Source organism: Vulpes lagopus, chromosome 9 (genome assembly GCF_018345385.1).
Source record: "Vulpes lagopus strain Blue_001 chromosome 9, ASM1834538v1, whole genome shotgun sequence".
In the NCBI taxonomy this organism is placed as follows: domain Eukaryota; kingdom Metazoa; phylum Chordata; class Mammalia; order Carnivora; family Canidae; genus Vulpes; species Vulpes lagopus.
Window position 1 is genome coordinate 60501488 of NC_054832.1, and position 12617 is coordinate 60514104.

At 34.8% G+C, this 12617-nt stretch overlaps 1 pseudogene; it reads left to right on the forward strand.

Annotated features, from left to right (window-relative positions):
* The first annotated feature begins 2987 nt into the window (after window positions 1-2987).
* Window positions 2988-3763, forward strand: LOC121498615 (annotated as a pseudogene).
* The last annotated feature ends 8854 nt before the right edge of the window (window positions 3764-12617 follow it).

Here is a 12617-nt window from a genome sequence, read left to right on the forward strand (position 1 = left end):
ATCAAAACAAGATAGCTTTTTCACAAATCAAACTGCAAACATTTTTAAGTTTCTAGTTGAGCATGACTGTGGAGAAATGAGCACTCTCCAACTGTTTGTCCAGCTGTAGGCACATATCCTTCAAACTCTGATTCCCTAACTAGCAACTTACCCTACAGATATACTCACCAAAATATCCCAAAACATATGTTTAAAATGTTGTCTCAGCTTTGCTAATAGCAAAAAATATATAAACAACTTCTTAATGATATATTCATAAAACGGAGTACTCTGTCACTTTAAAATGAACAAGCAAATCTGTATGTGTTGATATAGAAGCAGCTGCAAGATGTAAATTTTTAAAAATCAAAAGTGACAATTCCAGCCAAAATGGAGTAATGCTACTGCAGCTCTCTCCTACTATTGAAACTCCAAACTCTATACAAATTAAAAGGCAAACTACAAGGGAACTGTGAAAAATTAAGAACTGGAGCCAAATTGCACAAGGGAGCCAAGGCTTAAAGAATGATCTATAATAGGGGTGAGTTTTGCCATCTGATTTCCTCCTTTATCATCTAGCTTTGACCCAGGCGTTACCCCAGTGCAAAACTGAGCAGTGGATATAGGCAACAAAACCTCTGAGAAAACCTATCTTTCTGGGAAGAGGTCAAGGAAGAGGGATCACAGTGAGTTGAAGAGTTTGGGAGACACCACTTATTTTTATTTGCTGTTCTCTTATTTTGTCATTTAAGTCCCAGAATGAGAGAAGAAAGAGACTGATATAGAAAGAAATATTTGGAGAAATTTGTTGAAGTCATAAATTTAGAGATTCATGAAGCTCAGCAAACTCTAAACAGCATAAATTCAAATAAAAGCTTGCACAGACACATAGCAACCAAATAACTATACAACAAAGTTAAATTTTTTAAATCTTGAAAGCAGACAAGAAAAATGACATACTATATGTAGGAGAACAAAATTTTGACTGCAGAATTCTCATTAAAAGACATGGAAGTCCAAAGACAATAGGACATGTTTAAAGCATTGAAAAAAAGAAATGTTTAGTTCTACCTCCAGTAAAAATATCCTGCATGAATGATGACAAAATAAGGACATTTTCAGCTAAAGGAAAAAAATAAGATAATTTAAGATAATAACAAAGTTAAAAGGATAGAAATCTTACAAAGTATGTTGTTGGACCATAATTAACTAGATATTAAACTAGATATGAAAACAAATATAACTGAAAAATTTCCAATTTGTAAAATGGAGACAAGACACTTCTAAATAAACCATCAATCAAAGAGGAAGTCTTAGAGGAAATTAGAAAATATTTTGACTGGTCAGCCCGGGTGGCTCAGCGGTTTAGCACCACCTCTGGCTCAGGGTGTGATCCTGGAGACCCAGGATTGCATCCCATGTCAGGCTCCCTGCATGGAGCCTGCTTCTTCTCCTTCTGCCTGTGTCTCTGCCTCTCTTTCTCTCTGTGTCTCTCATGAATAAATAAATAAAATCTTTTTTTAAAAATCTACTTAAAAAAAAAGAAAATATTTTGACTGACTGAAAATGAAACTATAAGATACCAAAATTTGCAGCATGCAGTTAAGAGTTCTTAAAGAGAAGTTTATTACATTATATCTTATGTTAGAAAAAAATCTCAATAATGAAAGAAAGTGGAAAAGGAAGAACAAAGTAAACCCAAACAGATAGAGACAAGGAAAAGACAAATATGAGAACAGAAATCAACAAAATTTTAATAAGAAATTTGATCAAACTAAAACATGATTCTTTGAAAAGATCAATCATATTTGTAAACCTCTAGACAAACTGACCATGAAAAAAGAGAAGACATATAATACCAATAGCATGAACAAAAGATCCTGCAGACATTAAAAGGATAATAAGAAAATACAACAAACAACTCTATGCTCATAAATTCAACAACTTAGATCAAATGGGCCAGTGCCTTGAAAAACAGAAATCAATAAAACTCACTGAAAAAAAGAAATAAATGACCTGAATATCCCTATATCTATTAAAGAAATTGAAAACCTTCCCACAAAGAAAACTCTAGGCCCAGATGGCTTCACTGGAGATTACTACCAAACACTTATAGGAGAAAATAGTACCAATTTCATGCTATCTCTTCCAGAATATGTATTGAGAAAACACTTCCCAACTTATTTTATAAGCCAGCATCACACTGATACTGAAACTAGAAATAAGACATTGTAAGAAACTACAGATCAATATCCTTATGACCACAAATGTCTAAATCCTCAATAAAATTCTAGCAAATTATATTCAACATATAAAAATATAATAAATTATGAGCAAATTGGAGCTTATCCAAGGAATATAAAGCTGGTTCAATACTTAAAAATCAATCGATTTAATTCACTATTAAGAATTTTTTTAGGGCAGCCCGGGTGGCTCAGTGGTTTAGCACCGCCTTCAGCCCGGGGCTGATCCTGGGGCCCTGGGATCAAGTCCCATGTCGGGCTCCCTGCATGGGGCCTACTTCTCCCTCTGCCTGTGTCTCTGCCTCTCTCTCTCTCTCTCTCTCTCTCTCTCTGTCTCTCATGAATGAATAAATAAATAAAATCTTTAAAAGAAAAAAAGAATTTTTTTAAAACATAGATAATCTCAATTAATGAAAAAAGGAAGCCTTTAATGGGAGTCAACATCCATTCATGATTAAAACTCTCTGCACAAAAGGAACAGAAGAGAACTTCCTCAACCTGATAAAAGGCATCTACAAAAATTCTGTAGCTAACATAATACTTAATACTCCCAAGTTTTAATCTAAATTAAGTCTTAATACTTAATACTCCCAAGTTTTAATCTAAATTATCCAAGCCTTAATCATTTAGCCTATAAAATGAGATAAATATATATAAATATGTATATAAATATTTGCCTCTTGAATTTATTTTGAAAGTTAGTTATTAGCATAATGCATAGCACATTAAAAATGGTGAAAATAGTTCTCTTTTCCAGCTGGAACCATGGAGGGTGCAGGAGAAAAGAAAAAGAAGGTTCCTGCTGTGCCACAAATCCTTAAGAAAAAGTGAAGGAATTTCTCAGAGTTGAAGATCAAGAAAGTGTCTGAGAAAGAAGTTTGCTCAAAAGATGCTTTGAAAAGCAAGGAGGAAGCTTATCTGTGAAAAAGCTAATAAGCATTACCACAAAGAATATAGGCAGATATACAGAACTGAGATTCAAAGGGTGAGGATGGAAAGAAAAGCTGGCAAATTCTATGTACCTGCAGAACCTAAACTGGCATTTGTCATCAGGATCAGAGGCATCAGTGGGACGAGCCCAAAGGTTTGAAAGGTTTTGCAGCTTTTTTGGCTTTGCCAGATCTTCAATGGCACCTTTGTTAAGCTCAACAAGGCTTCAGTTAACATGCTAAGGATTGTGGAACCACATATAGCATGGGGGGACCCAACCCTGGAGTGGTGAGTGAATTAATCTATAAGCATGGTTACAGCAAAATCAACAAGAAGTGAATTGCCCTGACAGGTAACACATTGATTGCCCGATCTCTTGGTAAATATGGCATGGAGGATCTGATTCATGAGATCCATACTGCTGGAAAACATTTCAAAGAAGCAAACGACTTTTTATGGCCCTTGAAATTATCTTCTCCATGAGGGGAATGAGGGGAATGATAAAACAGACCACCCATTTTGTAGAAAGTGGAGATGCTAGCAACAGAGAAGACCAGATCGACAGGCTTATTAGAAGGATGAATTACAGTATTGACCATGATTATTTTTGAAATCTGGTCAGTTAATAAATATTTTCAAATTTTGAAAATGATGAAAATAATAATTATTATATATGCAATAATAATAAAATTTATATTCATTAACACATCAGTACTGCATTGTTGGTTGGAATGTTGCATAGTCCAGAATCAGAATGTCTGCAGTATTACCACACATACATGCACACACAGACACACACAGATTAAGCACACATTGTAAAAAGCACAAGATGATTTTTAAAAAGTCAAATGAAAAGGAAATAAAACTGAAAAAGGGAAATAATATCCTATAATTGATCATTCTTTATGATAAGGAGCACTAGCAGTCACTTCCTAAAATCTATTCCATTGAAAAACAAAATAGAAAACATTGCAATGGATTGAGGCAAAATTTGCTGACAAAGTTGTCCCTGTAAGACAATTCAACACAAGACATAGTTTCAGACTCAAAAAATCAGTTCCCTTAGGGAAGGTGTTACTCGTGGTTTTTCTTAAATCACAGTTCTCATTCATGAAAGTTCCAAGCAGTCTTTTGGAATTTGTGTCAGTTATAGATTCCTTTCTTTTAGGGAGTTTATATAGTAAGGTTGTCCAGATTACTTCAAAGCAGAAATTTTTATTGATATAAACTAGGGATCATTTTTCATACTGGAGAAATTAAACTAAGGGCCAAATCTATGTGCGAATCAAGGGGAAAAAATGGGTACTTGCCCACCCACCCACTTGCTAAGAATAAATCTTATAAACAAAAGTAAACTTTCTGAGGTTCCTATTTCCTGCATCCAAGACTTAATAGACTCCTCAGTAATTCTAGAAGTCCAGCTAGTATGTATGCTTCAGATATTTTATGCTTTATTTCAGAGTATGGAATTCATACTACTTTGAGTATTACCTTATATTGTGTTGTAATTATTTCTGTGTTACATGTTTTGGAATGTCTGTGCCTGTTATGCTCTATTTAAGTCCTCTACAGTTTTTCTTCCTCTTCATTTATGGTTTATTGAAATACTAGGAATCTAGCTCAGTTCCTACCACCCCGCAATAAGCATTTTTTAGTTAAAATTAAATAATGGGGCTTAGGAATTTTTTTAATCTTGAGTGTCTCACACTATAAAAAGAGCTAGTTTAAAGAGTTTTAGTCTTTGGGATAGCAGAAATTCAAACAAATAAATTACTGAGGGGGGGTCAGCAATATAATGAAACTTCACTGAATAATTCCTTATATATTCTTTAATGGAGCATACTGATCTGACATCCTCCTGGAAAGTTAAACTTAAAAGTTTCATACTGTTCTGATTGTTATGATGTATAGATTCCTTTATGAGTCTACAGGCAGATGTTACTATTTTAAACACTCAGAAATCCATTAGATTAAGTACAACCATCCAGTCGGATGCAAAATTTAATTTTCAAATGAAAAATGATTTCTAATGTAATTTATACAACTTCATGATACTTTTTCTTTGAGGATAGGCAGTATTAAATTTTCTTTGTAAAGAGGACACAAAATACATATCCTGCTCTATAAAAGTTGATTTTATATCAATATCAAGGGATTTTGATGACATAAGAATACATGTCTTCTCACTAAGGCAGGCCATATGGCCAAATAGCATGGAGCAATTTTTCTGCTATAAATGGAAACATTCTCCACTTAAGGAAGGAGTTCACAGTCTGAAAATCTCTGGTTGTAAACCATGATCTCATAAAGAGACTAATGAGCAAATCCAAATGTGTAAGATAGGGAAAAATTTGTGCACTGGGTTGAGATAAAGGCAGCTGACTATGGAACCCTCTGCTACGATATAAGGCAGAGAACAGATAGGATCTTTCTAGACACTACATATTGCTAAAAATAATGTGATGAACATCTGTCTTTATGTCCTCTTCTTCTAGTACCAGAAGTCTGATATTCCTCATTTCAGCTCATGAGTTTTGGGTGAGAAAGACACTAACCCTCTCCAAGGATGGACATGTGACCCAAGACAGATAAACCAGAGCCAATGAAACTCAATTCTTATACTTTGGTTGCAACTATTGGGGGAAAAAAATTCTTATACTTGAATTGTTGGCAAAATAGAACATAAACCTAGAACTACCAGCAGCTATTTTATCACCATGAGGGAAGAGCCTACTCATAAAATTGGGGCCAATACAGAGAAGCAGAGCTGAAAGACAGAAAGACAACTTTACTGACATCATTTGAGTCCCTGGATCAGGGACTCACTCACATGAAGGTCTTGGTTTCTCAGCTAGAGTCAATCTTTTTTTTCTTTTTTCTTAAGCCAATTATCAAATAAAAGAAGGTTCTCTCTAAAGGATTAGTCTAAAATATTCTCATGGCTCACATCTTTAAATATTTGAGGACAATCAGTAGTCAGTAGTCACATAACTCATGCTTTAGTATTAAAAGATTCTTTTGTTTGCAATGCGGAGAGTCTCTACCAAGCTTTGTGTTAATAGCTTATTGTTTATTTCTTAATTTGTGTATATTTCTCATCACAGGTATTTCAGAGTACTCAAGGCTTTCCCCCCATTTGCAGGGATCTCTGGCAGAGAATAAATTTCTTCATAAATAAGAAATGTGCATATTCTGTTAATATAACAGAAATATCAAGATAGTCTATTTTTAACTTTCATAAGTTATTTATTAAAGTTTAATGAAAAAGGAATAAATTAAATGAAAAAACATGAGATTAGTTATCTTTTTATTCTAATCACCTAGCTCAGGAGTGGGAACTTAATAATGGTTAAATGAATAAATGTATAAACAAATAAAGAAATGAATAAATCAATTTTTAAAATTAATGGAAAATCATTACCCAATGTCTGACTCTTCTATTTTTCCCATATAACATTATTTTTGTTGATTCAGTTTCTCTACTAGTAAAGTGTAAGGTATAAAAGGCAACTTGGAATCACTGTATGTTATTAGTACAAATCTGGGAAATCCACTAACACTTTTACAAATAGTCCACTCTTGTGGTTGAAGAAAATACCATGCTTTCAAGAGATTTTGTAAATGACACACTTCTCATAGCCAGCAGAGAAATAATCTTCCCCTTATTTCCCTTTCCTTTTCTTTTGCTTATAAGGTTTTTAGAATAGAAAAGTGAGTGATAAAATCATGTGGTCCAAGTTCCACATGGAACATTTTAGTAAATATGAGCTTCTAATTTATTCTGATCTTTCAGAGGCTTGGCAAATATGTAATATCCATATAGTTGCCATAGAAAAAGAACTTTCTCAGATTATTCTATAGTCATTATCAATCTCCACAGTAAACTGATGGCATAAACTTTACTATCAACTTTTCAAAAATGAATAAACTGAAAATCGGGATCAATGATTGATCTTCACATGGCAAATTACCAGGCCTAGAGCACAAAGCACCTGGCTTCCATATTTTATGAGACCACACAGTGGTGGCTACCATTCCAAACCACAAAGACAAGAAGCAATGCAAAAGTCCCACTAATAGAACAAACTTTTAAAGAATTATCTTCCTTCTAGCAATATCTGGGTTGATGCCAGTCTGACTTTCCTATACAACAATATATGTGACCAGATTTTCTCAAACATTGGCATGAAGTCACTTTAAACTCAGTCACTAACACTAGTGCCATTACTAGTGTATTCATATTATGTACTTGCTGGGAAAGTTCTATTTTCTCTATAGTACTTGATATATTTGTGACATTGGATCAATGAAAAATATTAATAAAAGTTATCATAACTATTTGAAAGAAGGTAAGTCTTCTCATCTTTTTCTGTAGGACCTCCATAACTTGGAAAATATACTAGTTAATTCCCTTGATAACCTTGCAAAATAGATTGGCACAATTTTCCTTCTTGAAAAAATAAAGAAATCAAAGTTACTATGCCTGAATAATAGAATTTAGAACTGAAAGAAACTTCAAAAAATTAGCAATCCGAGCTTCTTCATTTATATCATGTATCATTTTCATTCCTACCATGTGCCAAGCACTGAACTAGAAGCTGAGACTAAAATAAGAAAGACATGAAAATGAGTAGGAAAAATTAGAGAGGGTGACAAAATATGAGAGACCCTAACCCTGGGAAAGGAAAAAGGGTAGCAGAAGGGGGGGCAGGTGGGGGGATGGGGTAACTAGGTGACTGGCACTGAGGAGGGCACTTGATGGAATGAGCATTATACTCTATGTTGGGAAATCAAACTTCAATAAAAATAATAATAATAAAAATAAAAAAGAAAGACATGAAAATTGGGACCCACAAGGTTACATGACTTGTCTCAGACTGTTCAGCTATTTTGAAGCAAAAGTGGTCCACCACTTTTTCACCACTGTTCCTGGACCACACTAGCTTAAGGAACCAAAGTAAAATCAGGAAAAGTTTTCTACTCTCTGAGATCTACTCTATCCCACCTAACATGCTAGTGTCCTTATCAGTACCTCCAATTAGATATGCAAAACTGGTCACTTTTAAAATGTATTTTTAAAGCTTTTCTTCTCAGATCATATATTATTGTGCAATGGATAAGGAAGTGTGTCAATATTTTCCTTGGAGAAAAAGAATGCAGACTCCAGAGATCAAGAACCTATAATTCAGCCTAGAAGAACCTCCTCAATACTTTATTTCTTTGTTTTTCCCCCAACTGTACAACAAAAATAATAAAAACTACATTACAAGGGGGTTGTAAGGTTAAAAATAATGCAATTTTAAAAAGCTTTGTGCTTAGGATGAGTCCCATAAATGGTAACTATCATTATTATTATTATTTATTTTAATATCACACTCCAGCTTTAGCAGGGAATTGTTCTGTTGTTGGAATGCAAAATTTCTTTCCATTATTCCATTGGTCTGAGACAAGGAAATGGTCCAACCAGTCTTTAATCTTTCTAATAAACTGTGCTCCCAGCTCAATGGAAATTCCTCTAGCTAGCTTAACTGGCTCATCCTCTAATTGCCTGGCTACAGCTCTACACATTATTATCCAAATATGGAACTCTCCAGTGAAAACACCACTGCACCCATAATCACTTCCATTCCCCATCCCCATATTCTGGCCTTTCCCACTAACCTCTCCAGTTTTATTCTCAAGAAGATACAGCAGGAAGTAACCAAGCATTTTGTAGGCATGATACATAGTGGAAAGAGCATGGGAATCAGAGACAGACGGGGTTACAATGGCAGCTCCTTCACTGCAAAATCTCAACCCAGATAGGTGAGCTTGGGCAGGTATCTTAACCTCTTGAGTCTCAGTTTTCCTGCTTTATAAAATGGAAATAATAATACATAGTTTACAGTGTTGTCAGGATTAATGAGACTGTACATGCAAAGCATCTAGCACAAAGGAAACCCTCAGGGAAACAGAAACTATCATTATTTTGAAGTGTTTTACCTGTCCCTTCTAAGGTTAAACTGTTAGATCTCATAACTTGATTAGTTCAAGCTATTTTATAAAGTAATTTCAGCAATAAGATCTTTTTTGAGCACAATATCAATACTTTTCTTCACCCTATGTTTAAATGCACTTTAATCAGATGAATTTTAGAAAAAAATGAGCATTGGGTAGAGGCATATAGATACCTTATTTTCAGAAGCACAGGCCAGGTTTCAACATGAAGAATGCAATGTGATTTTTTTTTCTTCTATTATCCCTTTCAATTGAGACTGCAATCTATAAGAGCTAGAGATATAATATTAATTTTATTAGCCACTGCTACTCTGTCTACCTCTTTAAACTGATTCAAATGGGATGAATATTTTCCAGAAAAAATTGTAGTGAATTTTAATACTCTCAAGGTATAAAAAAATGCAATCCAGTATAAGCCTCACCTGAGCCTGCACTTTCTAAAAAGCAAAAAAATAAAAAATAAATTAGTTGTAATTTCTATTTTTCAGTTTTGAGGCAGTGAAATTCATAGTCTTGCACTGTAACTATAAGCTCTAGCTTTATAATATAAAAAAGTAATTATGAACATAATTAGATCTAACAAAAGCAAGCTTTATTAGGATGAGGAATTTCAGGGTTGATCCCAGCTTCAGATGCCATATAACTTTCCTCCTTCCTTAAAAAAAAAAAAAAAAAAGTCCAGAAGGACTTTTGATTAATACATATAAATGATTTTTTTGGTTGCCTGTCCAAAAGACAAATTCTTCCTTGGGGAAAGTTCTTCACTCTTTTAAGTAAATTCTCTCTACCAGCAAATAAACTAATGAAAGCACTACTCTCCGTTTTTCCAGGTAACCAATTTCAAAACCTGGACAAATAGGAGGAGAGAGGCACTTTGATACATAACAACTGTCTTGTGGAAAAAGTAAACAGAGGAAAATGTCAGGTTGCCCTACTTTCTAATTAGAATTATTCACAGAAGATATTATGTTTTCTTGCCTGACTGAAGGCCACTTCAGACCAAAAGGGTTGAAGTAAGCCTGGTCAAATAGTTTTCAATAAATTTCTGTTGAAAGTTTTTTGATAAAACATGGTGCTGGGGTTAAAACTTTAGGATCTTGGAAAGGTTATTCTGGAGATCATCCACCCCAGGTAATGTGGTATCTAGAGACCCGATAAGGTTAATCCAAATTATCCGGGAGATTACCCCTGAGACAGCAAATGGTTCCATAAACATCACCATTGCTATCCCAAGCAGAGAAATGATATGCTTCACTTTTGTTAGCATTTTCAAGGAGACTAAACCTGAAAATATCGGTGAAATGAAGACTTGAGTTTATAGGCAAAGCTGTCACTGGACCTCTGAATTATGAGGCTAGACTTCCAGTAGCTGACAAGTTATAGGTCAAGCACTTCTAGGTCAACTTTCACCTCTTTCACAAACCCTATGATGAAATTTCAAAGGCTTTCATGGGAAGTTTTATTAACTTAGATTAGTTTGAAAGAAAGAGGTAGGCAGGGCAAAATGTGAAATCTCATTATCTTTGTCCATTGTTTTTTGCCCTTTTTGGTGCAATGCTTGTAGGATCACACATGGATAATCAATTATTCTGGGCACACAGTGGGAAGGTAGGGTGAAAAGGCGAAAGGATTCCTAAAACATTTAGGACATCTGGCATACAATAGTCAAGAACTAAAAAATGCAACTTCTTTTTCCTCTTACATTTTTAATATTTTAACGTCCAAGCAATTTAAAATGAAATTGAAATGGTTTAAATCTTTTAAAATTATCATACATGTTATAAAATTATGGGGGTAGGAATACAAATTTATAGATCATAAGCTAAAACCTGTTATTACCTGGCACATAGTAGGTGCTCAATAAGTGTTTGTTGGCAAATTTTGTTTAATTTCTGCATTAAAAACAAAGCCGAAATGTTAGTATGTGTTAGTAATGACATGTGAAAATTGTGTTATTTCCATACCCAAGTGATTATTTATATATATAAATAATTGTTTGGAAAATGAAATGTTTAAAATATATCCAGATATATAAACATGAAAATACATTTATATGTGTGGGGGGGGGGGGAGAATTACACTATATTGGTGTAATTTAGTGATTTTTGTTTATCTTTCAGTCAAATTCCCTAATTCTAGCACAAATATGGGAATATCAGTGCTGTGAAGTCCAAATTGTGATTTTTCTCTATAGTTCATCCTAAACAAGATCAATCAAGCCATTTATGTCTTTCTGGTCCCACTGCCATCACCCACTACAGACCACTGGCATCTCCTGTCAGGATCACTGCAATAGTCTCCTAAGTGATCTCTCTAAATTCTCACTGGCTCTTCTAAAGTCGGGTCCATTTATATTGAGTGTTTTTTTTAATATTCACATCTGGTTGCATCACTTTCCCTTGTGTGTGACATGTCAATAGTTTCTTTTTTTTTTTATTTTTTTTTTTAATTTATGATAGTCACAGAGAGAGAGAGGCAGAGACACAGGCAGAGGGAGGAGAAGCAGGCTCCATGCACCGGGAGCCCGACGTGGGATTCGATCCCGGGTCTCCAGGATCGCGCCCTGGGCCAAAGGAAGGCGCCAAACCGCTGCACCACCCAGGGATCCCATGTCAATAGTTTCTTATTCACAACCTGTCTCAGAGACCAGAATGTGACCTCACATTCATGAAAAGCCACAGACTGAAAGTTCAGCCCTACCTCCAAATGAGGATATATATATATACAGTCATAGAGACACACTGCCAGGATTGAGAGATAAACTCATCATATAACCTTAAATTGGTGTCCTATTATCAACTCATACCACCTGCAGTATACTTTAAACTGATCTTTAGTAAATTCTGTAATTCTCTTGTGAATAACAGGCTTATACTGAATTGCATTTTTTATACCTTGAGAGTATTAAAATTATAGCCATAATTAATAGCTCTTTTTTTTAGCATTTCTTCATTTCTTTCCATCTACCAGAATCCATAGCCTAAGCTTCTCTCAACATCCTAAGCTTCTCTCACCCATCCAACTTGGGACAACACAGTACTTAACATGGCCCACAAAGCCCACTTAACATGGCCCACAAAGCCCTAATTGCTCCGGGCTCCTACTTAACTAACTCTATAACCTCATTATTTCACTACTTCTTCCTTGCCTCTGACTCTGACAACTCTCACCTTCTTTGGGCTCTTTAGACAATCCATGCTCCCTCCTGCCACAAACTTATACAGATGCTCCTGTCTGGAATAATCTCCTTTCTTAACTCCCTGACTGCTCCTCAGTGTTATTCTCTCTCATCCTTCAGATCTCAGCTCAAGTGCCACTGCCTCCAGGAAGCCTTCTCAGGCTTCTCCTACCATACAATACACTCTCCAATACCATGGTCTTACCCCAGTTATAAGTATTCTTTTACTTATATGATTCTTACATTAACATCTGTCTCCCCACCAGATGTAAGTTATAAGAGAAGAAATA